General features: G+C 45.1%; 1 pseudogene; it reads left to right on the forward strand.

The window, feature by feature from the left end:
- The first annotated feature begins 8078 nt into the window (after window positions 1-8078).
- LOC141112205 (rho GTPase-activating protein 1 pseudogene) lies at window positions 8079-9924 on the forward strand (annotated as a pseudogene).
- Window positions 9925-24977: the final 15053 nt, after the last annotated feature.

Consider the following 24977-nt stretch of genomic DNA (forward strand, 5'->3'; position numbering starts at 1 on the left):
GTAGTGCGTCCTCTGCACAGTGTGCACCTGAAGAAAATTAGTGGTGTTCTTCTGATCCTATTAGTACAGTACCGCAGGCAGCTGCAGTATTTTCAAGTTAGTGTAGTGCGTTCTCTGCCCAGTGTGCACCTAAAGCTACCTGAAAAAAATTATTGGTGTTCTTCTGATCCTATTAGTACAGTACCGCAGGCAGCTGCAGTATTTACAAGTTAGTGTAGTGCGTCCTCTGCACAGTGTGCACCTAAAGCTACCTGAATTAAATTGGTAGTGTTCTTCTGATCCTATATTAATACCACAGGCAGGCAGCTACAGTGTTTACAGTTAGTGTAATGCGTCCTCTGCACTGTGTGCACCTAAAGCTACCTGAAGAAAATTAGTGGTGTTCTTCTAAACCTATTAGTACAGTACCGCAGGCAGCTGCAGTATTTACAAGTTAGTGTAGTGCGTCCTCTGCACAGTGTGCATTTAAAGCTACCTGAAGAAATTTAGTGGTGTTCTTCTGATCCTATTAGTACAGTACCACAGGCAGTTGTAGTATTTACAAGTTAGTGTAGTGCGTCCTCTGCAGTGTGCACCTAAAGCTACCTGAAGAAAATTAGTGGTGTTCTTCTGATCCTATTAGTACAGTACCGCAGGTAGCTGCAGTATTTGCAAGTTAGTGTAGTGCGTCCTCTGCACAGTGTGCACCTAAAGCTACCTGAAGAAAATTAGTGGTGTTCTTCTGATCCTATTAGTACAGTACCGCAGGCAGCTGTAGTATTTACAAGTTAGAGTAGTGCGTCCTCTGCACAGTGTGCACCTAAAACTACCTGAAGAGAATCAGTGGTGTTCTTCTGATCCTATTAGTACAGTACCGCAGGCAGCTGCAGTATTTACAAGTTAGTGTAGTGCGTCCTCTGCACAGTGTGCACCTAAAGCTACTTGAATTAAATTGGTAGTGTTCTTCTGATCCTATATTAATACCACAGGCAGGCAGCTACAGTATTTACAGTTAGTGTAATGCGTCCTCTGCACAGTGTGCACCTAAAGCTACCTGAAGAAAATTAGTGGTGTTCTTCTAAACCTATTAGTACAGTACCGCAGGCAGCTACAGTATTTACAAGTTAGTGTAGTGCGTCCTCTGCACAGTGTGCATTTAAAGCTACCTGAAGAAAATTAGTGGTGTTCTTCTGATCCTATTAGTACAGTACCACAGGCAGCTGTAGTATTTACAAGTTAGTGTAGTGGGTCCTCTGCAGTGTGCACCTAAAGCTACCTGAAGAAAATTAGTGGTGTTCTTCTGATCCTATTAGTACAGTACCGCAGGCAGCTGCAGTATTTGCAAGTTAGTGTAGTGCGTCCTCTGCACAGTGTGCACCTAAAGCTACCTGAAGAAAATTAGTGGTGTTCTTCTGATCCTATTAGTACAGTACCACAGGCAGCTGTAGTATTTACAAGTTAGAGTAGTGCGTCCGCTGCACAGTGTGCACCTAAAACTACCTGAAGAGAATCAGTGGTGTTCTTCTGATCCTATTAGTACAGTACCGCAGGCAGCTGCAGTATTTACAAGTTAGTGTAGTGCGTCCTCTGCACAGTGTGCACCTAAAGCTACCTGAAGAAAATTAGTGGTGTTCTTCTGATCCTATTAGTACAGTACCGCAGGCAGCTGTAGTATTTACAAGTTAGAGTAGTGCGTCCTCTGCACAGTGTGCACCTAAAACTACCTGAAGAGAATCAGTGGTGTTCTTCTGATCCTATTAGTACAGTACTGCAGGCAGCTGCAGTATTTACAAGTTAGTGTAGTGCGTCCTCTGCACAGTGTGCACCTAAAGCTACCTGAATTAAATTGGTAGTGTTCTTCTGATCCTATATTAATACCACAGGCAGGCAGCTACAGTATTTACAGTTAGTGTAATGCGTCCTCTGCACAGTGTGCACCTAAAGCTACCTGAAGAAAATTAGTGGTGTTCTTCTGATCCTATTAGTACAGTACCGCAGGCAGCTGCAGTATTTACAAGTTAGTGTAGTGCGTCCTCTGCACAGTGTGCACCTAAATCTACCTGAAGAAAATTAAGTGCAAAACAGGTGCTAAACAGGTGCTAAAGGTGCAATAAACATATAAAGTAATAAGGTAAATAATGTTACTTCATAAATGATTTGTATATGCAAACAAATGCTGAAAAGTGACATGTGCCAGCCAAAAAGTGCAGAGTGTCACACAATACATATAATTAATCGTTCATCATGAACTAGACATATATTAAACACAAAAGTCCTTAATGAAAGTGATGACAACTGTGCTTCAGTGATGATGTCTTCAAACGTGCTGCAATTCCATGTGACACATATCATGCGATGGTGAAACAAAAGGTGAACCCCCCCCCCCCCAAGGTAAAGCGCTCACCTTATTGAATGTGACTAAGTCGCTAGACAGAGTCAGGAGACGCTTTTGAGCCACCCAGCGCTCAGTATGGATCACAGGAAAACAGGCTCCAGCATAGGCTCAAATCATAGGCAAAAAGATAAAGGAACCATTTGGTGTGATAACGTTTAAAAAATGTTTATTTACAAGGTCAGATAAAGAAACTCTCCCTCAGAAGGGAGTACTCACATTTTGAGGGTGCGTCAGTGCACCACTCAGAAGAGGCATATATCTTGGATAAAACAATGAGGTAATAGATGTAGCAGTGACGTTATGGAGACCGTCCCAGCACAGACAGCTGCTGCTGCCTAACACTCCGTCCTGGCCCTTCCCCTACGCGTCTTCGACACAGGGCATACGTGTCATCAGGGGCGTTGCTAGGTCTAAAAAAGATCTGGGGCTAGAGCCCATAGCACCGGTCACCAACCGGGGGGGGGGGGGGCACGCTGGTGGTAAGCAATTTTTCACGGGCAAAGGAAGGCTGGTGTTGGCGTTTCAATCATCATGGAACCATGGTTGTTATGGTGTCAGGATGATTGAATCGCATTATTTCTACATTACATTACATTGTAATATATAATGAAGTAGTTCTACTCACCATAATGCAGAATCAGTGGGAGCCTTGGGCGTGTAACTTGCCACCATCACCTGCCACTACATGTGGATTGTCACTTGCCAAATGCAGCCTCATCAGTGCCCACCAACTGCAGCCTACCAGTGCCCACCAACTGCAGCCTGCCAGGGCCCACCATCTGCAGCCTACCAGTGCCAATCAATTGCAGTCTACCAGTGCCCCTGGATCACACAGAGCGGTGATGATCTTGGAGCTTGGATTTGAATCACCTGGGCAACCATTGTAACAAAGTCCCGCCTCCTAGACCATCTCGCTGTTCCTATGATACACATCACACTGATTCAATTTTACTGCATTGGATCAGTGTTTTGTCTATCTCACAGGACCCAGTCTAGGAGGCGGGACTTTGTTACAGCGCCACCGGTCATTTCAGACCAAAGCTTGTGTTCTGTGTGCAGGCCCGGACTGGGACAAAAATTAGGCCCGCTATTTTAGATTGAGCAACCAATTTTTCCAGGGGGGGGGGTTGGTCGGATGTTTTTGGGGATGGCTAGTGACGGATAGTGCGGAGCCGGTCCCCTGCACTGTATTGTAAAAGGGGACTGCACTGTAATGATTACATGCCCCTTTACAGTACAGTGCCCCTAGCAATCACAACCCCCCCATCACAGTGCCCCTTGCTGTTCTGCCCCCCTCCCCTTTTCACTCTACTCACAGTGGCCCCTTTTATTCTCTGCCTCCCCTGCAAAGTCCTATCTTCTGCAGAGCATCGTAAGGAGTCAGCCTGTGTGTCCTTTTCCACCCCCCCGACGTATCAGCAGGGCACGGGCGAGAGGAGCTGCAGATCTGGATCATATTAACAAGCGGGTGACTACATGCTTGCTAAAATGAAAATACTCTGTGTGCAGATCTCCAGCTCCTAGCATTGCATTCAGATCTGTAAAAAAATACATTAAATAATTCCTGGTCAGTATTTTCCATGGGTACTACTGACTACTCATACACACATGTACACACAAAGCACTACCCCCTTGAAAATAAAAATGCAAGAAAAGTGAACAAGATTATCAATTAGAATAATAAGATTTTCATACAAAAGAGCCACATGGGAGGTGGAGAAATTGAACACATTAATACTCACATGGATGTCTACACATCGGAGTAAACGCATGCACTATACGGGTCAGACTTTTTCTTCCAGGAAGCTGTGTGCCGGGAGCCTTAGGCCTTGCTCACAGGGGCATACTAAAGTCTATGCCCATGGAGGTCTGTGGTTACCTGCACAGGGGACACACAGGTGTGCCATGCATCCATGTCGAGTCTGACCCCCCAGCCCCATCTAACCCAGACTGACCCCCCCGCCCCCCCTGCCCCCGAATGACCCCCCCGCCTCATCTACCCCCAGACTGACCCCTCGCCCCATCTACCCCCAGACTGACCCCTCGCCCCATCTACCCCAGACTGACCCCTCCGCCCCATCTACCCCAGACTGACCCCCCGCCCCATCCACCCCAGACTGACCCCCCTGCCCCATCTACCCCAAACTGACCCCCCCCGCCCCATCTACCCCAGACTGACCCCCCTGCCCCATCTACCCCAGACTGTGCCCAATCCACCCCAGATTGACCCCCCGTTCCCATCTACCCCAGACTGACCCCCCCGCCCAATTCACCCCAGACTGACCCCCCGCTCCCATCTACCCCAGACTGACCCCCCCGCCCCATCTACCCCAGACTGACCCCCCCGCCCCATCTACCCCAGACTGACCCCCCGCCCCATCTACCCCAGACTGACCCCCCCGCTCCCATCTACACCAGACTGACCCCCCCGCCCCATCTACCACAGACTGACCCCCCTGCCCCATCTACCCCAGACTGACCCCCCTGCCCCATCTACCCCAGACTGACCCCCCTGCCCCATCTACCCCAGACTGACCCCTCCGCCACATCTACCCCAGACTGACCCCCCGCTCCCATCTACCCTAGACTGACCCCCCCGCCCCATCTACCCCAGACTGACCCCCCCACCCCATCTACCCCAGACTGACCCCCCACCCCATCTACCCCAGACTGACCCCCGCCCCATCTACCCCAGACTGACCTCCCTGCCCCATCTACCCCAGACTGACCCCCCTGCTCCATCTACCCCAGACTGACCCCCCTGCCCCATCTACACCAGACTGTGCCCAATCCACCCCAGACTGACCCCCCTGCCCCATCTATCCCAGACTGCCCCCCCTGCCCCATCTACCCCAGACTGACCCTCCACCCCCATTCATTCAAGACTGACAACCCCCCCAGACTGACAGACCCACACTCACCAAGACACTAACACCCCCTATACTCAACTTCTGTCCCTCCAGACTAACTCAGACCCTGTACAGCTCCTCCCCATGAAATCAAATCCCCTGTGCCTCAAATGTCACCTGGGCATGGAAACTGGTGTAAAGCACATTGGGATCAGACTCGGCGCTCCGCCCCTCAAACCAATCAGTGTTTGTAAGACCTGGAGGAGCCTGCAGTGATTAGATACAAGGAGCTGATGACTGCTCCAATAACATACATGGGGCGGGGCTTGTGGTTCTCCAGACGTCCACTGCTCCTCAGTGCTCAGTCAGCAAGGGGATATCAACGGGTTGAAAAAACATTCCACAAGCCAGCCAGATGATTGGATGACTGTGTGTGTGTCCCCTCCCCCTCCTCTCCGTACATTTGGACACTGACATCTCCGCCTCTGTCCTCTTCACCAACTGAGGATGACATCGTTGGTGGGGTGGGAGAGCAGACACAGTCCGGGCCAGTGTGTGTGACACACACAAGGAGGGGAGCATTCTGGCACTCGGGCGCCCCCACCTCCGGCGCGCCGGGGTGCAGGGCACTGCGTGTGGCGAGCAGTGAGGGCGGAAGAGTGGTGACAGGCAGGCGGAGAGAGATTGTGTCATCTCTGCTCGTCTGCCCGCTCGTCTCTCCACCTTCAAAGCCGTGACCCGCTGAGACTCGGGGCTATGGGCTGCACATTCGGGGCTCCAGCCTCGATAGCCACACCCTAGTGACGCCTCTGCGTTTCATCATCAGGGGGAATGTGATTGGACGGTAGTTGTGTCAGTCAAATATATATTGTGTGCCGGCAGCAATCTTGCCGTAGACCGCGGACACTCTAGTGCTGGATATGAATGAAAACAATAGTAATCCTCGAAGGTAACGTGTAGCTAGTCAAACCACATCAATATGTGTGTGTAATGAATCTCATTACTCCTCTGACGCACGAGGAAAGAGTGTAATAAATATTAGAGCAGTTAGGAGGTGAATGGATATTAAACCATATCACATAGTGAATATATAGTGTGCCGGCGGCCATCTTGTTGTAGACTGCGGACACTCTAGTTCTGGATATGAATGAAACAATAGTGATGCTCGAAGGTAAATGTACAGTATAGCTACTCATACTACATAAATCTGTGTGTGTAATGGATCTCATTATCATATACAGGTTCGCTACACTGGGGGCGAATTTAGCGCCCATAGCGACACCCTTAATTTGGAAATAAAATTTGTTATCATACCAAAAAAATTATTTTGTAAACAGAATTCCAGACACTTTAAAATGAATATACATAGCCCCTCATCGGTCCTATTGTCATCATTCTCAAGGGCCCATCTAACCGCATCCATGGCTCCTTTGTGGTCAATATTGGTTTACAGACTTGCTACATCACCAGTGACCATAACAGTATCCTCGTTTATTGCACATTCCCTCAATAATTGTAACGTGTGCTTAGTGTCCATGAGGAAAGCTGGAGTCTTTCTGACTAAGGGTTGCAGATGAAGATCAATGTATTCTCCCAACCTGGACATCAATGATTCAATCCCACTTACTATTGGTCTTCCGGGGGGATTGATACTGTTCTTGTGAATTTTTGGTAAGTAATAGATTACCGGAATTTTGCTGACCGTGGGGATTAAATATTCGGCTTCATTTTTGCTGAGCAGTTGGTTATTGATACCATATTGGATAATTCGTTTAAGTTCTTCCCTAACACTCTTGGAGTGTATATCAGCAGGCAGGATACCTGCATGAGGCAAGCCATCACTCCGGAGCAGAGGCTAGTCGCCACCCTGCGGTACTTGGAGATGGGGAGAAGCCTGCAGGACCTCAAATTCTCAACAGGCATCTCCCCCCCAGGCTCTGGGGATCATTATCCCAGAGACCTGCTCTGCCATCATCCAGGTCCTGCAGAAGGAGTATATGAAGGTAAGATTTGTATCCTTTAACATCACATTTTATTGTATTTAATGTTTGATAATATATTGTATCTCTTTCCTCATTCCCTAATTACCATGATTGTAATATGCTGTGAATGTCCCCTTTGTCCTCATGCATGCTGGATTTTTATGTAATTTTTTTTTGGCCTTCATACATATTTGCCTTCACTAACCTCCCCAGCATGCTCTCCTGGGCCTATATCCACCTCGTGTAGTCACTTAACAATGTATTTTGTCAGCTCCATAGTAGTGCTTTACCCTAAATACCCCCTAAAATGTTGAAAATTGTGATTTGTGCTTGAAATTCTGGCAGAGTGCCAGAGTCTTTTTTTTTGGGTCCCAAAATCATTTGGAACCCTCCCTCCCCCAACTGCTAACTCAGCTGATACCAATCCTCTATCTCCTGACTATGCCAAACCCATACACACTATACCCACCTCTTTTGTGGTCAGATTTATGGATGAATTCCCCAAAGCATGTAGTGCAAGGGCCTGCCTGAATACTTTCAAATGGTAATGTTCAAAGTTATTGTATCCTATTATTATCTTGATAGGTAATAGCAGAATGTAAAAATGTGCTAAAATGTGTACAGTGTGTATTTATCTCTTTGTATTATGACACTTCTTACCTGTCCAGTGGGCTGCCAGTAGTATAAGTAAGGAGGGGCTGGCCAAAGTAATACACAATATTTAGGCATTCATCTCTCAATAAAGTGGAGAGGGTTACCTGTCCAAAACATCTCCCCCCCATAAATGTATTTAAATGGCCCATGAGGGGGGGGATCTGATAGGTGGACCTTATACCTTTGTCTTTAAATACTCCCTAAAAAAATGTAATACGGACAGTGACTAGGGGAGGACTGGAGGAGTTGAAGCGAGAGGAGAGGCTGGGGCTCATACACGTACAGCAGCTAGCCGAGAGCCGCCGCCAAGGGCTGAGACATGATGAACTCCGATGCACTTGTGGACCTAAGTGATGATTTGGAAAAAGATGAAACCACCCATTCCCTGGAGCAGTTGAAATTGGCATCTGTAGATGATCAGAACTGGCCCTCCGATGATGTTCAGGACTTCCCCAAGTCAGACTCTAAGACATCCCCTGATCCCATCATCCACCTTCGCTGGGATGATCCTTATTATGACATTGCCAGACATCAAATTGTGGAAGTAGCAGGCGATGACAAATTCGGGCGCAAGATCATCGTGTTCAGTGCCTGCCGCCTGCCTCCGTGTCATCAGCTCGATCATGTTAAACTTCTACAGTATCTGAAGCACACATTGGACCAGTATGTGGAAAGTGATTACACTTTGATCTACCTGCACCATGGCCTAACTAGTGATAACAAGCCCTGTCTGGGTTGGCTAAGAGATGCGTACCGAGAGTTTGACCGCAAATACAAGAAGAACATCAAGGCTTTGTACATTGTCCACCCCACCATGTTTATCAAGACCTTACTGGTTCTGTTTAAACCTATTATCAGCTTCAAGTTTGGACGAAAGATATTTTATGCAAATTATCTGACTGAATTGGATGAGATTGTCAAGTTGGAGCAGTTGGGGATTCCAAAATCAGTACTAGAGTATGACAAGCTTATCCGCTCTACAATGAAGCCCCCAGCCGCCAACCAAAAGGCTGCTCCCCCTTGGCCGCCTCTGCCTAACCAGCAGTTTGGTATCTCTCTGCAGCAGCTGAGGGAGAAGCACCCAGGCAATGAGAAGATTCCCCAGATTGTACAGGAAACAGTGAGCTATCTTCGGCAGAATGCTCTCGAAACTGAGGGGATATTTCGGAGGTCGGCCAGCACTCAAGTGGTGCGAGAAATTCAGCAAAAATACAACACAGGAACTCCCATTAGTTTCCTGGAGTACAATGATGTTCACTTGACAGCAGTTATTCTCAAGACATTCCTCCGAGAGCTGCCAGAGCCACTGCTGACCTTTCACCTTTACAACTATGTTGTGAGCTTCTCCAGTATAGATCCAGAGAAGCAAGTGGAGTCCACTCGTGAAGTTCTGAAGTCTTTGCCTGAGGAAAACTATGAGGTTCTGCGGTTCCTCACAGCATTTCTTGTGGAGGTATCTGCTCGGAGCTCTGAGAATAAGATGACCAACACTAATCTGGCGGTGGTATTCGGGCCAAACTTAATGTGGGCCAAAGATGTGGCCATGACCTTAAAAGCCATTAATCCCATCAACACCTTCACTAAGTTCATGCTGGAGAACCAGAAGGAGCTGTTTGAAGAACGTTCTTTGTAAACCAGTATGTTGTCACTGCAACACTCCGCCACTGCCAATCTGACACCACACAGCCACCTGTCCCACAGCACTTCTCCTTTCCATTCTCATTTGTGTTTTGTATGTAAACACCTATGTGTGACGTGTTGGAGCTGGCATCTCCATCTTCAATTACAGCACAAAGACCCTTCTAATTGATTCCGCCCATGTGTCTATAGTCAGTGTATGCCGCTCGGTGACAGCTGATGCCTCTGGCAGGCTAAGCACTTTTGTGTTTATGTGATTGTTGTGATGTTCAGTGGGATGTTGGGTGTGAGTTGGTGTGTTGTGGTGTAAAGACCTCATATGATTGTTGAAGGGAAACCTTCTATCCCATAATACGCCTCTGCCCTTAGTTGGAATACATGTTTTTTGACAGTTTATCTTGTGTTTTTTTTCTTTTTTTTTTTCTTTTTTTTCTTCCCCCAGGAACTCCAGATTTGTCATAGCTGCCAATTCTGTTCTAGTGTCCACTTTTGAATTCACATTAGGAGATAAATGCTAAACTCTGATTGGTTGCTGGACTGTCTAGAGAACTCCTCCCAAATGCTTAGTTTGGATCACAATGCTGAAAGTCAGGGTTTAGTTATGACTTTTCTCTGCACTGCTGTTGCAGAGATTTGTATATGTAACGCCCAATGTGTACGTTTAAAACACAATAATGCATGTGCATTTTATGTGGGTTTTTTCCCCTGGAAATTTGGGAAAAAGTAATCTGGTGTAAGTCTTTAAAGCAGGCTAAATTAGCTAAATACATTCCAGGTGCATCAGGGTGAAAGGTGTGCAGTCAGTTTTCCTTTGGATGCAGTCTGAATAGAAAAAACTATCGCCTGTCAACATGCTGCAGATAGGAACTATTGCCCTCTGTGTGGAATCGGTGGTCTCTTTGCAAAGGTTTGACACATCTACACATTTCTACGCCCTCTGTTCCTGGTCTTTTCAGTATTTCTTCTGGGATTCTGCAGCCCATAGGGGGGCAGCAATGCCGGTGCAACTATTGGACAAGCCAAAGATGTCTGTTTGTTTTTTGCTAGTGCACTTCTCTTGAGCGTTGGGGATTGGTCCTATTTTTGTCTATACCTCCTACTAGGTTAAACGTATAGCTCTATAATAATCAAAGCTTATGTATCCTGCTGATTTGAGAGCTCTAGTGTTGACTCCGCAGGGATGTCTTGGACCTCTGCAGAGAAACTACTGCTTTCCCACATTGAGCAAGGGTACCATCTAATATGCTTGGTCTTTTTGGATTGTTCAAAGCCTGTTGAGCCAGACCTAAAGCTCTGCATTTGTCAAAAACTCATGCGCTCTGCTGATTGGAAGACTCTAGCCTCTGATTCAGCACGGGCATGTTGGACCTTTTGCAGAGAGATCACGGCTTTCACACAGAGAGCAGAAGTCCTTCTCTGCAGCATGCTGGCAGGGGACTGGTTTTTCTACTCGGGCTGCGGATACTTTCTAAAGAAAACAAACACTACTTTAAGCATTCTTAACTACTGTACTGTACTGTATTGTGAAAAAAAAGGTCTAAACACAAAACTCCAGCTCAGTAACGTTGTTTTTAATTTGCATGAGTACAGAACACAAATGAAAATTCTGAACTGTTCAATACAATGATATAAAGCGTGTCGTTCGGGTGGGGAGAGCTGGTCATTAGTCCGAGTGGTCGTTGAACAGTTAAGTTGTTAAACGAGGAGTATCTGTATTGTTTTGATGCACCTGGAATGTGTTTAGTTGATTTCAACTAAAAGTAATAGAGGCTATACATGGTTTGAACTCCAAATGAATTTTCCTTTGAAAATCAGAAAATGTGTGCGTTTTGTAATCTGATGGTGCCACCATTGATTTCGAAATTTGACCAAGCCTTCAATTTCACCTCATGTTGCTACAGAAAAATTTTGTGGCCGAAAATCTTCTTTTCTTTCTAGGTCACAGCTCATTAGCATTTCTTTTTCAAGTATATTTCTCGCACGATTCCCCCATCATTGCTTAGAAATTTGTTTGTTTTTCAAAAAATTTCCAACATGCCCGATCACTTAAATTAGATGGCTGCATGAAAATCGACCGTTGCTGCGGCCCACTAATGGTGCGAAATTCAAACACAAATTTTTAGTTACAAATTATTTTGGAATTCGACCCATGTATGGCCGGCTTTAGATTGGGCCTTAAAATGCACTTTTACTTTTGGGCTACAAGAGCAGTCGTTCGTTGTGGGACCTTTATGCCCCGTACACACGGTCGGATTTTCCGATGGAAAATGTCCGATCGGAGCGTGTTGTCGGAAATTCCGACCGTGTGTGGGCGCCATCGGACATTTTCCATCGGATTTTCCGACACACAAAGTTGGACAGCAGGAGATAAAATTTTCCGACAACAAAATCCGATCGCGTCAATTCCGACCGTGTGTGGCCTGTTCCGACGCACAAAGTGCCACGCATGCTCAGAAGAAATTCCGAGACGGGACAGCTCGTTCTGGTAAACTTAGCGTTCGCAATGAATACAGCACTTTCGTCACGCTGCAATGTTAAAAATGGTTTAATGCAGCGCAATCTCTTCTTTATAATGTGACAAGAATTAAGTAGTTTTGCTGCTCATATTCACACACACTTCTCACAAAGTTTGATTTGTGTTTTTTTAGTGGGATTCCCTGAATATTTTGTTATTAGTTGTCACATCTGACAGTTTTATATTTTTTTTTTTTTTTTTTTTTGGATTTTCAGCCTTTTTTTTTCTTTAATGTTTGGATTTTTTCCAAGGCTGATCTTTGTTCAATGTTATTTTTATTTTTACTCCAGAATATTTTTGGGTGTGTTTTGTGTGTCAAGTTACCCCAACACCATTGATATCTTTTATTATTTAATCTCCAGGAGATTGTTTGGTGTTGGTGTCCCTTGTTCATTTCACATTGTATATTTGAAATGTACCTGAATCTTCACAAACTGTCCTTTTTGAAGTAAAACACATAGGAGAGTATAATTCCAAACAAAAATCCTTTATTAAGGGATCAGAACCAAACAAAGAGGAAGGCAACACTGGATCAACAGGAGAAATTAGCGAAGCCTGGGACCCCCACGGCAGACATCAATTCTTCAACATCAAAATTGGTGGCCTGAGGAGTCCATATGTAAGGGAGGGCAGTCTGGTCCAGAATTCGCAGAGATCCGGATAGCAGCCGATGACATCTGTGTCCCCAGGCTGTGGTACCACAAGAGGCTGCATCTTTTGGCCGACCAGACTGAACCCAGGGCAATCACTGTCTGGTCTTCCTTCCACGCTTCATTCCGGGCTGTGGCTGTGCAGTTGGAGATGTGGTAGGAGGAGGAGTAGGACCTGGAGGAGGAGGAGGACTGGGAGGACCTGGAGGAGGACTGGGGGGACCTGGAGGAGAGGGAGGAGGAGGAGGAGGACCTGCAGGAGGAGGAGGAGGACCATCACAAAGGTGTGTCTGAGGTTTCATTTGGCCCCTCATACCTTTCTCCAGAGCCTCCGATATGAGGGCCTCACACATGACTTTTTGGCCCTTCTCCATCCTCTGCATTTTATATGCAATGAAGGCAGCAATGTTCTCCTCCATGGTGTGGGGTGCTCCCAGGACCTCTGTAGCCCTCCAAAAGAATCCTATAGCAGCCTCCTCTAGGGCACTCCTCCTCCTGCCACTTTCTCTTTTCAGGGGGGGTGGAGGGACCTGCAGATCAGCCAGCCAGCTCGGCCCGGCCACCTCCTGGCTGAGACTTCCCTGTGTATGAAAAAGGGACATGGTTTTAGTTTTTGCATCATCAATCACAATCCTAAATTAGTACTCCCAACTAACATCTAGTTAACATCATTGATTGGACAAGCAGAAATATTTAGAGGAATGCTATACCTGGCTCAATCTGGGCTCCTCCACATATCGCCTGGAAGGCCCAGGTTGGGCGTTTGAAGCCTCAGCCGGTGGGGAAGGAAGCGTGGAAGGAAGACTGGAGAGGGATGACCTGGGTTCAGTCTGGCCTGCCAGAAAATGCAGCCTGTCGTAGTACAACATCCTGGGGACATAGATGTCATCTGCTGCTCCTGATCTCTGTGAATCCAGGACCTTCTTGCGCTCCCTCAGATATGTGCTCCTCAGGCAACCAATTAATATCTTTAAATAGGTGACGTCTGCCGTGGGGATCACCTGCTTCACAATTTCACACAATTGCTCCAGTGCTGCCTTCCTCTTTGCTTGGTTCTTGAAATGGGGGTGTTTAATCCCCCACAGACAGGGCAGCTCCCTTAGCATATCTATGAATACTGACATGAAGTCATTATCTTTGAGTACCATATCCATGTTCACTGTAAGACACAACACAAGACAAAGCCTAATGTCAGACAAAACTCTCCTAATCTTGTTACAATATAGGCCTCAATCTAGAAGCAGTATAGGCACAAGTTTGTCTCTTACCTTCGTTCTTACGATCGGCGCGTCCAATGCTCCTTCCTCCGCTCACAGATCGTACGTAATATGAACGCGTGTTACGCTTTATACACACTGCGCATGCGTGTAACTCCGCCCGCCCCTGACGTTCTTTCTAGTCTATTCCCCGCCCCTTTTCGTTCGGCGCAGTGGGTGAAGAGCACATGGCGGAGTTACAGCAGGTGCATGCTAATTCTAGCAACGAGGAGGAGGAGGAGGAAAGCCCGGATCCGGACACGACCCGATCCAGAAGGAGACGTTTTAAGGCCACAAATATGTCCTTTGGGGAGATGTTGGAGATGGTCGACATCATGAAGAAGTCCGACTATGACGGAAAGTATGGGCCTTACCCCAACCCCAACATCAGAAAGGCAAAGATCATGGCGCTAGTGGTCAAAATCCTTCACAGGAATTTCGGGGTACGAAGATCTAAAGATCAGCTCAGGAAGCAGTGGTCGGACCTGAAGTTGAGAGAGCCAGAGCAGTACCGAAAGATCCGGAGAGTGCTGCAAAAAAGTAAGTAGTTGTGCTGTGTTCCTATTCTTTCTGTCTTTATTACGTTCGTTCTGCTCCATTATGCTTTTATTAATTGTAACGTTTAAAAGTGCAACTTTAATGTTCATGGGCCCATTATTCGTTCGTATCAAACATTTTTCTTTCGGCCTCTAGAACACCATTGTTTAGGCCATATGCATTTTCACACATTTTTTTGGGCCTACTTGGAACTTGGATGCCAAATATTTGTTTGTGTAGATGGGTTTGTTACTAGAATGAAATGCCAACTAGATTGTGTGTAAGGAGAGGACACTGAGCAGCTGTTTTCACATCTGGACACTGGAGCACTAGTGTGGGACACAAGAACACCATTTTTATTAGGGGGGGCACACAGGTGCTCCAGTGTATACTATAGGGGGGCTACATCTGTGAAGCTTGTACCAAACAGGTAAAGTATTGCAGCTTGACAAAGGGCAATAAAAAAATACATCTTGGAACTCGGCTAAAATAGACAATTGTACCCCACTTCCAAGCAATGTTTCCTATTTCTAGTTCTGCCATCAAATATCTGTGTGCTAATTATACCATTTTTGTTTTACATAGGGGAGAAAAGACTCGGAGGACACCCCTCATCCGAGGAGACCACAGACCCCCCACCTATGGAAGAAGGTGAAATACCCCCAAACGAAGCTGAGCAGGAGGAAGAAGAAGATGTGGTGGAGATTGGCACCACAACAGGTGAGTGTCTGCGACCACAGACTCAGGTAAACGAGATGGATGGTGGCAGATTTTTGAGACCTTTTTTTTTTTTATTTATCTCTTTTTAGGTGATCGTGAGGTTGTGGATCCCCAACGCTTTACTTCTGAAAGTGCCCAGATCCTGATCGGGGAGATCATGGGGTGTAATGCTGAACTGCAAAACATCCAGCAAAAAATCCATGATGTTATTAAAAAAAATAATAACATCATTGATGTTTTGGGGCAAATTTAAACCCCACAAAATCACTTTTTGGATTATGGTTAAATTTTTAAAATTTTTTTGCAATGTTTTGAAAAGCCAAATTTGGAGGATGCACGCAGTGTGCCAACATGTGCTATCTGCCATCACGGGAGATCAATGGACGCGTTTTGGGGGTGCAACCCCTTCCTCAATTATAAAGTCGCGTTGAGGAAGGGCTTGCTCCCCCAAAACACGTCCCTTGATCCCCCCTGATGGCAGATAGCACATGTTGACATTCGTAAATTGGTGTGCATCTTCCAAATTTGGCTTTTCCAGGGGTGATTTCCCCCCATCTGAACGCTATATCAAACCCAGTTCCTAAATACTGATGTCTGATATAGCCTTCAGGTTTTACCTAATGTGAACTTTGTAAGTTCAAGTTTTTTGGCTTTCTTGTTGGTTTTACACAGGCCTGTTTTATCTGAAATGGATATTTCGATTTTTGATAATGCTACTGCAAAAATTGTTATACAACAAACATGTTGGTTTGTTTTAAAAACCTTTGGTAAATGCACATGTGATTGTGCAGGTATAAAAAAGTGGCTTACTCAAGAATGTGTGGATTATTGTCTCAACACTACAACACTTTTGGGGTGATGTAATAGCTGTTTTATGCAAAAATGGGGTTTATTTCCTAAGGGCAAATCCACTTTGCACTACAAGTGCAGGTTCAGTGCAGTTGCAAGTGCACTTGTAGTGAAATGTGTTTTTGCATTTAGGAAATACCAGCCAACAGTGCTTTGTATAAGGTTACCCAATCACGACATTTTCTGCACTCAAAACATTTCTGTCAGGGTCAGCTAAAACAAACACAAGCAGTAAATGTCCACAAAGAATTTCTTTTTTTTTTTTTATTTGAAAAAGGCTTAACATATTGTCTGGCATATTGATAGCCCCCTACCCGCAAAGAACTCCAGGTATCGTAACCGGACATCACGGGCACTCAGGGAGGGCAAGCCAGGACGGCCACTTTCAAGCGCCGTCAGTGTTGTTGGATGTAGGATTCCGGCCTCAGGTCCAACTGAGCCAGCATAGTTGGCAGAATGTTTTCTTAAAAAATTATGAACACATCACGGCAGTATTATATGGTTCAGTTTATACTCCGCCATATGGATGGGTGTCAGAAATAGTCGGAACCGGCTGGCCAGGATTCCAAATGTGTTCTCCACCACTCTTCGGGCTCTGGCCAGCCGGTAATTAAAAACCCTCTGTTCCGGGGTGAGGGTCCTCATTGGGAATGGCCGCATCAGGTGGTCCCCCCGCACAAACGCTTCATCAGCAACGAACACAAATGGGAGACCTTCCACATTGTCCTCTGGAGCTGGCAAGTCCAAGCTGCCATTCTGGAGACGCCTGTAGAACTCCGTCTGGGCGATGACTCCACCATCGGACATCCGGCCATTCTTCTCCACGTCCACATACAAGAAGTCGTAATTAGCCGACACCACCGCCAACATCACTATACTATTAAACCCCTTGTAATTATAATAGTACGACCCCGAGTTAGGTGGTGGGACGATGTGGACGTGTTTCCCATCAATTGCCCCTCCACAGTTAGGAAAGTCCCACCGCTGGGCAAAGTGGGAGGCCACAGTCTGCCATTCCTGTGGCGTGGAAGGAAACTGTTGAGGAAAAAACAATAAACATTACTATTTTTTCACAGAAACATGGCAAGCAGATTAAACACAAACATTATGGGGCAACCTCCAGATAGCATTTATTAAGAGGAATTTAACAAGGCCAAAGTATAAGGTACACCTATCATATTCCCCCTCCCCCCCTCTCATGGGCCATTTCTAACATTATAGGGGGGGGGACTCTTGGACAGGTAACCCTCTTCACTTCATTGAGAGATGAATGCCTAAATAATGGGTATTACTTGGAACAGCCCCTCCTTAGTTACACTATTGGCAGCCCACTGGACAGGTAAGAAGTGTCTGAATACAAAGATATAAATACACACTGTACACATCTGGACATTCTGCTATTACCTATCAAGATAATAATAGGATACAAAAACTTTAAACAGTACAATTTGAAAGTATACAGGCAGGCCCTTGCACTACATGCTTTGGGGAATTCATCCATAAATCTGAGCACAAAATAGCTGGGTATAGTGTGTATGGGCTTGGCAAAGTCAGCAGATAGATGATTGAGGATACATAGAGAATTGGGATCAGCTGACTTAGCAGTTGGGGGGAGGGAGTGTTAGTAAAAATTATTTGGGGACATCACAAAAAAAAGCCTCTGCCACTCTGCCTGAATTTAAATCAAAAATAACATTTACAAACATTTTAGGGGGTGTTTGGGGTAAAGCACTACTATGGAGCTGATAAAATACATTGTTAAGTGACTACATGAGGTGAATATAGGGCAGGAGACACCATGCTGGGGAGGTTAGTGAAGGGCAAATATGTATGAAGGACCTAAAATAATAATTACATAAAAATCCAGCATGCGTGAGGACAAAGGGGATATTCACAGCATATTACAATCATGGTAATTAGGGAATGAGGAAAGAAATACAATATATTAGCAAACATTAAATACAATAAAATGTGATATAAAAGGAAAAAAATCTTACCTTCATATACTCCTTCTGCAGGACCTATATGATGGCAGAACAGGTCTCTGGGAAAATGATCCCCAGAGCCTGGGGGGAGATGCCTGTCGAGAACTTGAGGTCCTGCAGGCTTCTCCCTGTGGCCAAATACCACAGGGTAGCGACCAACCATCTGAGTGATGGCTTGCCTCATGCAGGTATCCTGCCTGCTGATATAGGGGGTCAGCGAAGCCAACAAACGGTGAAACACGGGGTCCGTCATCCTGAGAAAGTTCCTGAAATCATCAGGATTATTCTCACGGATCTCACGGAGCAAAGGCATATGACAGAACTGGTCACGCTGAAGCAACCAATTCTTGGTCCATGAACTCCTCCTCACCCTGTTCATGGACTGGACTTGTGTCAAGGTCAGGACCCCAACACCAAGCCCCCGCACAGCACGAACTCTACGAGGAGTACGCATACGAAACATGGCTAGAAAACGGTCGGCTGCTCAGAACGAAGTAACAGAACGCACTGAAAAACAGCAAGGCCTGTGAAGAGCGACCTGAAAAACAGCAACGAGCAGGCAAGATCACACAGAAAACTCTGATACGAACTGACTGCACGCACTGAAGAGCAGATACAAACCCACAAGCACAAACTGAACGGCAGAAAACAATCTGAAAGCCACGAGTCTGAAAAAGCGCGAATCGTCTCTCACCAAACTTTTACTAACACGAGATTAGCAAAAGGAGCCCAAAGGGTGCCGCGCTTGGTTCTGAACCGGCCTTTTCTAGTCTCGTCGTACGTGGTGTACGTCACCGCGTTCTTGGCGATCGGAAATTCCGACAACTTTGTGCGACCGTGTGTAGGCAAAACAAGTTTGAGCCAACATCCGTTGGAAAAAATCCTAGGATTTTGTTGTCGGAATGTCCGAACAAAGTCCGACCGTGTGTACGCCCTATTAGAGTTTTGGACAGAAAGTGGATAGCATATGTACTTTTCCCAGTAGCTTCTGAGTGACTGAGGTGAGGAGTCCTTCGCACTTGGAACCTCCACCAATCAGATGTTTTATTCCTGCTGCTGCAGATCTTTGAGAATATTACCTCTCGGAGTGCAGCTTTGCATTCTTAGGACTGTGGGAGCTCGGCTATGGAAAAGGAGTGGGTTTAAAGGATGGGCTACTTTGTACATAAGGATCCAAACATAATCAATCTTTGATTGCTTCAGATTTGATAAGAAGTACTGGTATTCCAGTTGGTGGTTGAGTGTTCTGAAAGTGAAACCCCCACCAGCCAACAATGATGGAGGCGACGTCCGTGGAAAGGTTTTCTACTTTCTGCCTAGAAGTTGGAAATAAATGTCCCACTCTGAGCCCTTTTCTAGTTCTTGTACAGCACCTCCTTTAATGCTTTTTGTCTGGAGATAGTTAGGGTGCAGGTCAGTGCGGGGACTGGGATCCCTGCATCTGTGGCCACCGGCATTTTGGCACTGACTTCTCTGGCCTTGTAGGGAAAAAAATGGTATACATACCTTTTTGGAAGCCGCTCCGACCGGATCCCACGCTGAGCTGTCAGCCGTGGCTTCGCTGCGGAGACGGGTGCAGAGGACACTGACAACAAAGGAAGCCCCATAGTAAGTCTATGGGTGACGTCACTTCCCATTCATTTCACAGCCGTTGTCGGCCGTGTCCTTTGCAGAGCTTCTGCCGCTGAAGATCGGGTTCAGAAAAGGTATGTATACTCCTTCTTTTTTTTCTTTACAGGGCTTGAGAGCTTGGTGTTGGATCGGTGGTGTCTATGAATGCAGGGATTTTGGTTTTTGCATGGCCTTCCACTTTAAGGATTAATCAACTTACACAGAGGTCCTGAGAATGCAGGGGGGGTAAATACGTGCCCCCAACATATAGATCACCAGACTGTATAACTAGGAACATGGAGGTCACTTACATTCAAACATCTGCCTTCCGTCACCATCTTCCACCTTAAATGTGTGTGTTTGATGTTTTTAAAGGTTTAGGCCAAAAAAATTTCAGCAGAAACATGCCTTTTTAGGACCTCAAAATACACTTGATTTCAAATCTCTTTGTATATGGTACAAAGCAAAACTATAAGTCAGACGTTTTTCATTTTAATTAATATTAGTGATAGCGTCTCTTTGGCGCAGACTACATCATATGTGTTTTAAGGGTTTTTCTAATATTTGTTCAAGTGTGAGAGCTGCTTCTAAAAGTTTAGTAGAGGGGCCCCTCTTTATGCCCCTACACATGGTAGCATGCGATAACAATGCAACCATGAATTTTGTATGAAGCCCTCTGTGAAACAGTTCATATGGTGGAGCTGTGGAATTAGAACAAACCTTTTTTAAAGTTGTTTGTAGCTAAAATGACAATACTTAGGCCGGCCGTAGGCAGGGACTGGCTGAGATCCGAACCATGTATGGGCAACAACCAACATGTCGGATTTTTACATGCGATTATAGCCGCTGGCAATATTCTCCCTGCCTGTGACAACTTCCCCCACCTGGAGAACACAATAGCTCAATGGGAGGGATTCCCCAGAAACACGGACTGCGTTGATGGGGGAATCTAGCGCTATTTTTTTTTTTTTTTCCAATCCGTGCTTGCAAGAAAAAAAATCACTCTATCTATGGCCGGTTTAACAGGCACATGTGAAAGCATTGAAATAATAGCCTCTGTATGTAGCCACTCTTTCTCCTCAGCGTGCCATAGCTGAGCAGGTCTGAAGCGGTACAAGAGCAGTCTTGGCTCCAATGGCTCACTGAGAACTTTCCCTTTTTATGTGAACTGTGCTCATATTGGCTATGTTAATGACTGTAGTGGCTGCATATTTAAAACCAGGTTTCTCCATTTTGTATACAGTTGGAAATACTCCCTTCTTAAGATGTTTTTTTTTTCTTGTACACCACTGCTTTTAATTGGTATTGTTCCTGGAAACGGGCGTATGTTGTCTCTTTGTAACTTCTTGTGGTACAGTTTTCTGAAAACCTGTTTTCTTGAGTCAGCAAGTAGCAGCTGCACAATAGAAACAAAGCAGGATTTAGACCAGTGTCAAGAAAGCACTTACCTGGCAGCAAGGTAAGCTTGTAGAACCCATTACAATTCCCAGCGAGCAGCCACCTGGTCGGTGCCACCTCTGTGTAATCTCTATGGAAACACAAGGTGTGTTTTCATGGCTGCGTGTGCCATAAATGCCAATATAGAGTATGGTGCAAGTAACGTAATGAATGTGAACTAGGTGTTCTGCTTTGGTACTTTTAAAGTAGAACATTATTTCCATAACTATTTTGAGGCTTCTGAATCCAGTCTTATTGCACTTTCCAGGCCCTGAAAAGGTTTTTCATGTTCGTTAATTTTATTATTTGAACAGAGATAATGCGACTGCCAAAGTTTGTTTTTAACTAGAATCTCACAGAATGTATTTGTTTTGAAAGGTGAGTGAATGATTCCTTCATTCATTATTTCCAGATTTCATAGTTGACGATCCGCCAATGTGTATATTGGCAAACACACGCTCTACCATTTTCGAAGTTGAGAGTAGCATTGTCATATTTTGCTGTGCTGAGCTTTATAAGGTTTAGCCTATCTTTACTGGTTTTAAACTGTGGATCTGTTTCCCTGTTGGCTAGTTGGTTCAACTTTTTTTTTTTTAAATGGAGGCAACTCCCCTGTTCGATTGTATGAAAAACCAAGCACTGTATACTCTCTCTGGTAGGACCAGGTACCTACCAAGGGCTCTAACAGAGCATCAGGGACTGCAGTGAGGGTAAGTAACCAACAGAGAGGAAGGGGTTTCTTCTTGTACGTGGGCAAAGTAACAGCTTCTCTTAAAGCTTTTGCTTTCTGCTTGAAAAAACGACCGAATGACTGTTGGATGGTTATGAGAGCAACACTTTTACTTCCTTCCGTTCTGATAGGTTAGGCCTATTTCCACACTTGTGCCAATCTCCGCAGCCATTTTCAAATCTACCTACCGTAGTCAGAAGGGACACTAAAATAGGTCACCAAGCAGGGCACCTGTGTGAGAAGAGTCAGATAGTTGCTGCTATTCTCTGTCTTCCAGGAAGCAAATTTGTTCTGCAACAGTAAGGCCTCTTGCACACTGCAGCTTGAAAAAGCTCAGTACAGCTTATTTTTTTTCACTGAGCTAAAACACAGGCACATAAACAAGCGCCGTGTATTCTTCAGTAAAAATTTTTTAAAAAATCTGCATCTTTGGTCAGTCATTTACGTTTCATGCGCGTAAATGTTCATTAACATATTGTGACCATAAGAATAAGTTTGCGCGCATGCGCAAAATTGCGCCAACACATATGCGCGAAAATACGTGCCAATACATACATTAAAAAACAGCTGAAAAAATAGATGCTCAAACAGGAGTATCGTGTGCAAGAAGCCTTTAGCACTTCCTCGACTTCACTAGGAATGAAAGCATGCAGCCTGGTAGTAGGAAATTATGGCTACCATCTATGGCTTCTCAACAAGGTGCTGTGCTTTTATTAGAATCTATTTGAGATGAAATTGTGCACAGGGAAATACATTTCAGCAGCAAGACTGAGATGTGTGCTTGTATATTTGCTTTTTTTTCCTTTTTTGCACTTGTTTGCTCTGTTTTTTTTTGTGAGAATGTTTATCCATGCCTTTATGTTATGCTTTACTGTATAATTACAAATGGTGTTTTTTGGGCAACCCATGACCCTCTAACTTTTGAGGAACTACAAGGCTCATCATGCCATGCCAACTCCTGGCAGGCACTGCAGAATTTGATTTGTTCTTCAACATTTGAAGGGCTGATGCCATTTTTTGTGGCTGACATACAAGAAGCATCACTTCATGTTAATCCAGTCAGCTGACAGGAAATGAGTCGACAGTGTGACTTGCTGCTTGACATGACCTGAAATGAAACATCTAAGTTATGACACCTCGTAATGCTGTTTTCAGCGGTCATGCAGTCAGTCTTGAGGTTTTGCACTCAATTGTTGTAATTTCCATGTTGTATTTTGGACATTTCTGTATCCGCTGATGTTTTTGATGATCTTTTTATGAATTCCTCTCCCTGTCTGTCACCTCACATAATTTTATTCTGCTTTTAAGTTCACATTTTGTACTTAAGTAAAAAGCCAATCGATACATTACAAAAAAAAAAAAAAAAATGTAATACTGATGTTGGCCAAGAATATTTGTGTCTAATCTGCTTTCCATGTTTATGTGCAAAATGATTAATTTTTTTTCTTGTTTGACTCCACAGTTTCCTTCCAACCCACAGGAATGGCAGACTGTGGCCTCCCACTTTGCCCAGCGGTGGGACTTTCCTAACTGCGGAGGGGCAAATGTAATACTGATGTTGGCCAAGAATATTTGTGTCTAATCTGCTTTCCATGTTTATGTGCAAAATGATTAATTTTTTTTCTTGTTTGACTCCACAGTTTCCTTCCAACCCACAGGAATGGCAGACTGTGGCCTCCCACTTTGCCCAGCGGTGGGACTTTCCTAACTGCGGAGGGGCAATTCATGGGAAACACGTCCACATCTTCCCACCACCCAACTCGGGGTCATAATATTACAACTACAAGGGGTTCAATAGTATTGTGATGTTGGCAGTGGTGTCGGCTACTTACGAGTTCCTGTATGTGGACGTGGGGAAGAATGGCCGGATGTCGGATGGTGGAGTCATCGCCCAGACCAAGTTCTACAGACGTCTCCAGAATGGCAGCATGGACTTGCCACCTCCAGAAGACAATGCGGAAGGACTCCCATTCGTCTTCATTGCGGATGAAGCGTTTGCGCTGGGGGACCATCTTATGCGGCCATTCCCTATGAGGACCCTCACCCCGGACCAGAAGGTTTTTAATTACCGGCTGGCCAGAGCCAGAAGAGTGGTGGAGAACACATTTGGAATAATGGCCACCAATACACATGGCAGAGTATAAACCCAATCAAATCATCCTGGCTTGCTGTGTTCTCCACAACTTTTTAAGGAGAAATTCTGTGAACTATGCTGGCTTAGTTGGACCTGAAGCCGGAATTAATCTCAATGAACCAACCCTGATGGTGCTTGAAGCTGGCCCTCCTGGCTTGCCCCCCCTGAGTGCCCGCGAGGTCTGTATAAGATGCATGGAATACTTTGCGGGTAGGGGGGCCATCAATATGCCAGACAATGTCTGAGACATTTTTTAAATACATTTTTTTTTTTAAACTGAACAAATATTTGCTTACTTTTACTGCTTGTGTTTCTTTTAGCTGAACATGACTGAAATTTGGGGAGTTGTGAAAATGGCGTGATTCTGTAAAATTATAAAGCACTGTTGGGTGCACTTGAGACTGCACTGAATCTGCACTTGTAGTGAAAAGTGGATTTGCCCTTAGGAAATAACCCCCATTGTCACTGAAAACACCAATTTTACCACAAAAAATGTTTATGGGCATTGAAAGAAGAAGCCACACATTGTTGATTATCAATCTTTTTAATACAAGCACAATCACATGTGCATTTATAAAAGGTTTTTAAAACAAACCAACAGGTTTGTTGTATAACAAATTTTTAGGTCACATGATTAAAAGTAGAAATGTCCTTTTAAGGTAAAACAGGCATGTTTAAAACCAACAAGAAATACACAAATCTGGGACTTACAAAGTTCAACTTTTATAGAAATTGAAGGCAATATCAGACATGAGTATTTACAAACTGTGTATGATATTGCGTTCAGATGGGGTGATGTCACCCCTGGAAAAGCCAAATTTTGAAGATGCACACAAATTGCCGAATGTCAACATGTACTAGCTGCCATCATGGGGGATCAAGGGACGTGTTTTGTGGGTGCAACCCCTTCCTCTCAGCTACTTTATTATTGAGGAAGTGGTTGCACCCCCAAAGCGCATACATTGATCTCCTGTGATGGCAGATAGCACATGTTGACACACTGTGTGCATCTTCAAAAGTTGGCTTTTTGAGAATATGTCAAAAAAAGTTCAAAAA

Source organism: Aquarana catesbeiana, linkage group LG11 (assembly GCF_042186555.1).
Source record: "Aquarana catesbeiana isolate 2022-GZ linkage group LG11, ASM4218655v1, whole genome shotgun sequence".
NCBI lineage: Eukaryota > Metazoa > Chordata > Amphibia > Anura > Ranidae > Aquarana > Aquarana catesbeiana.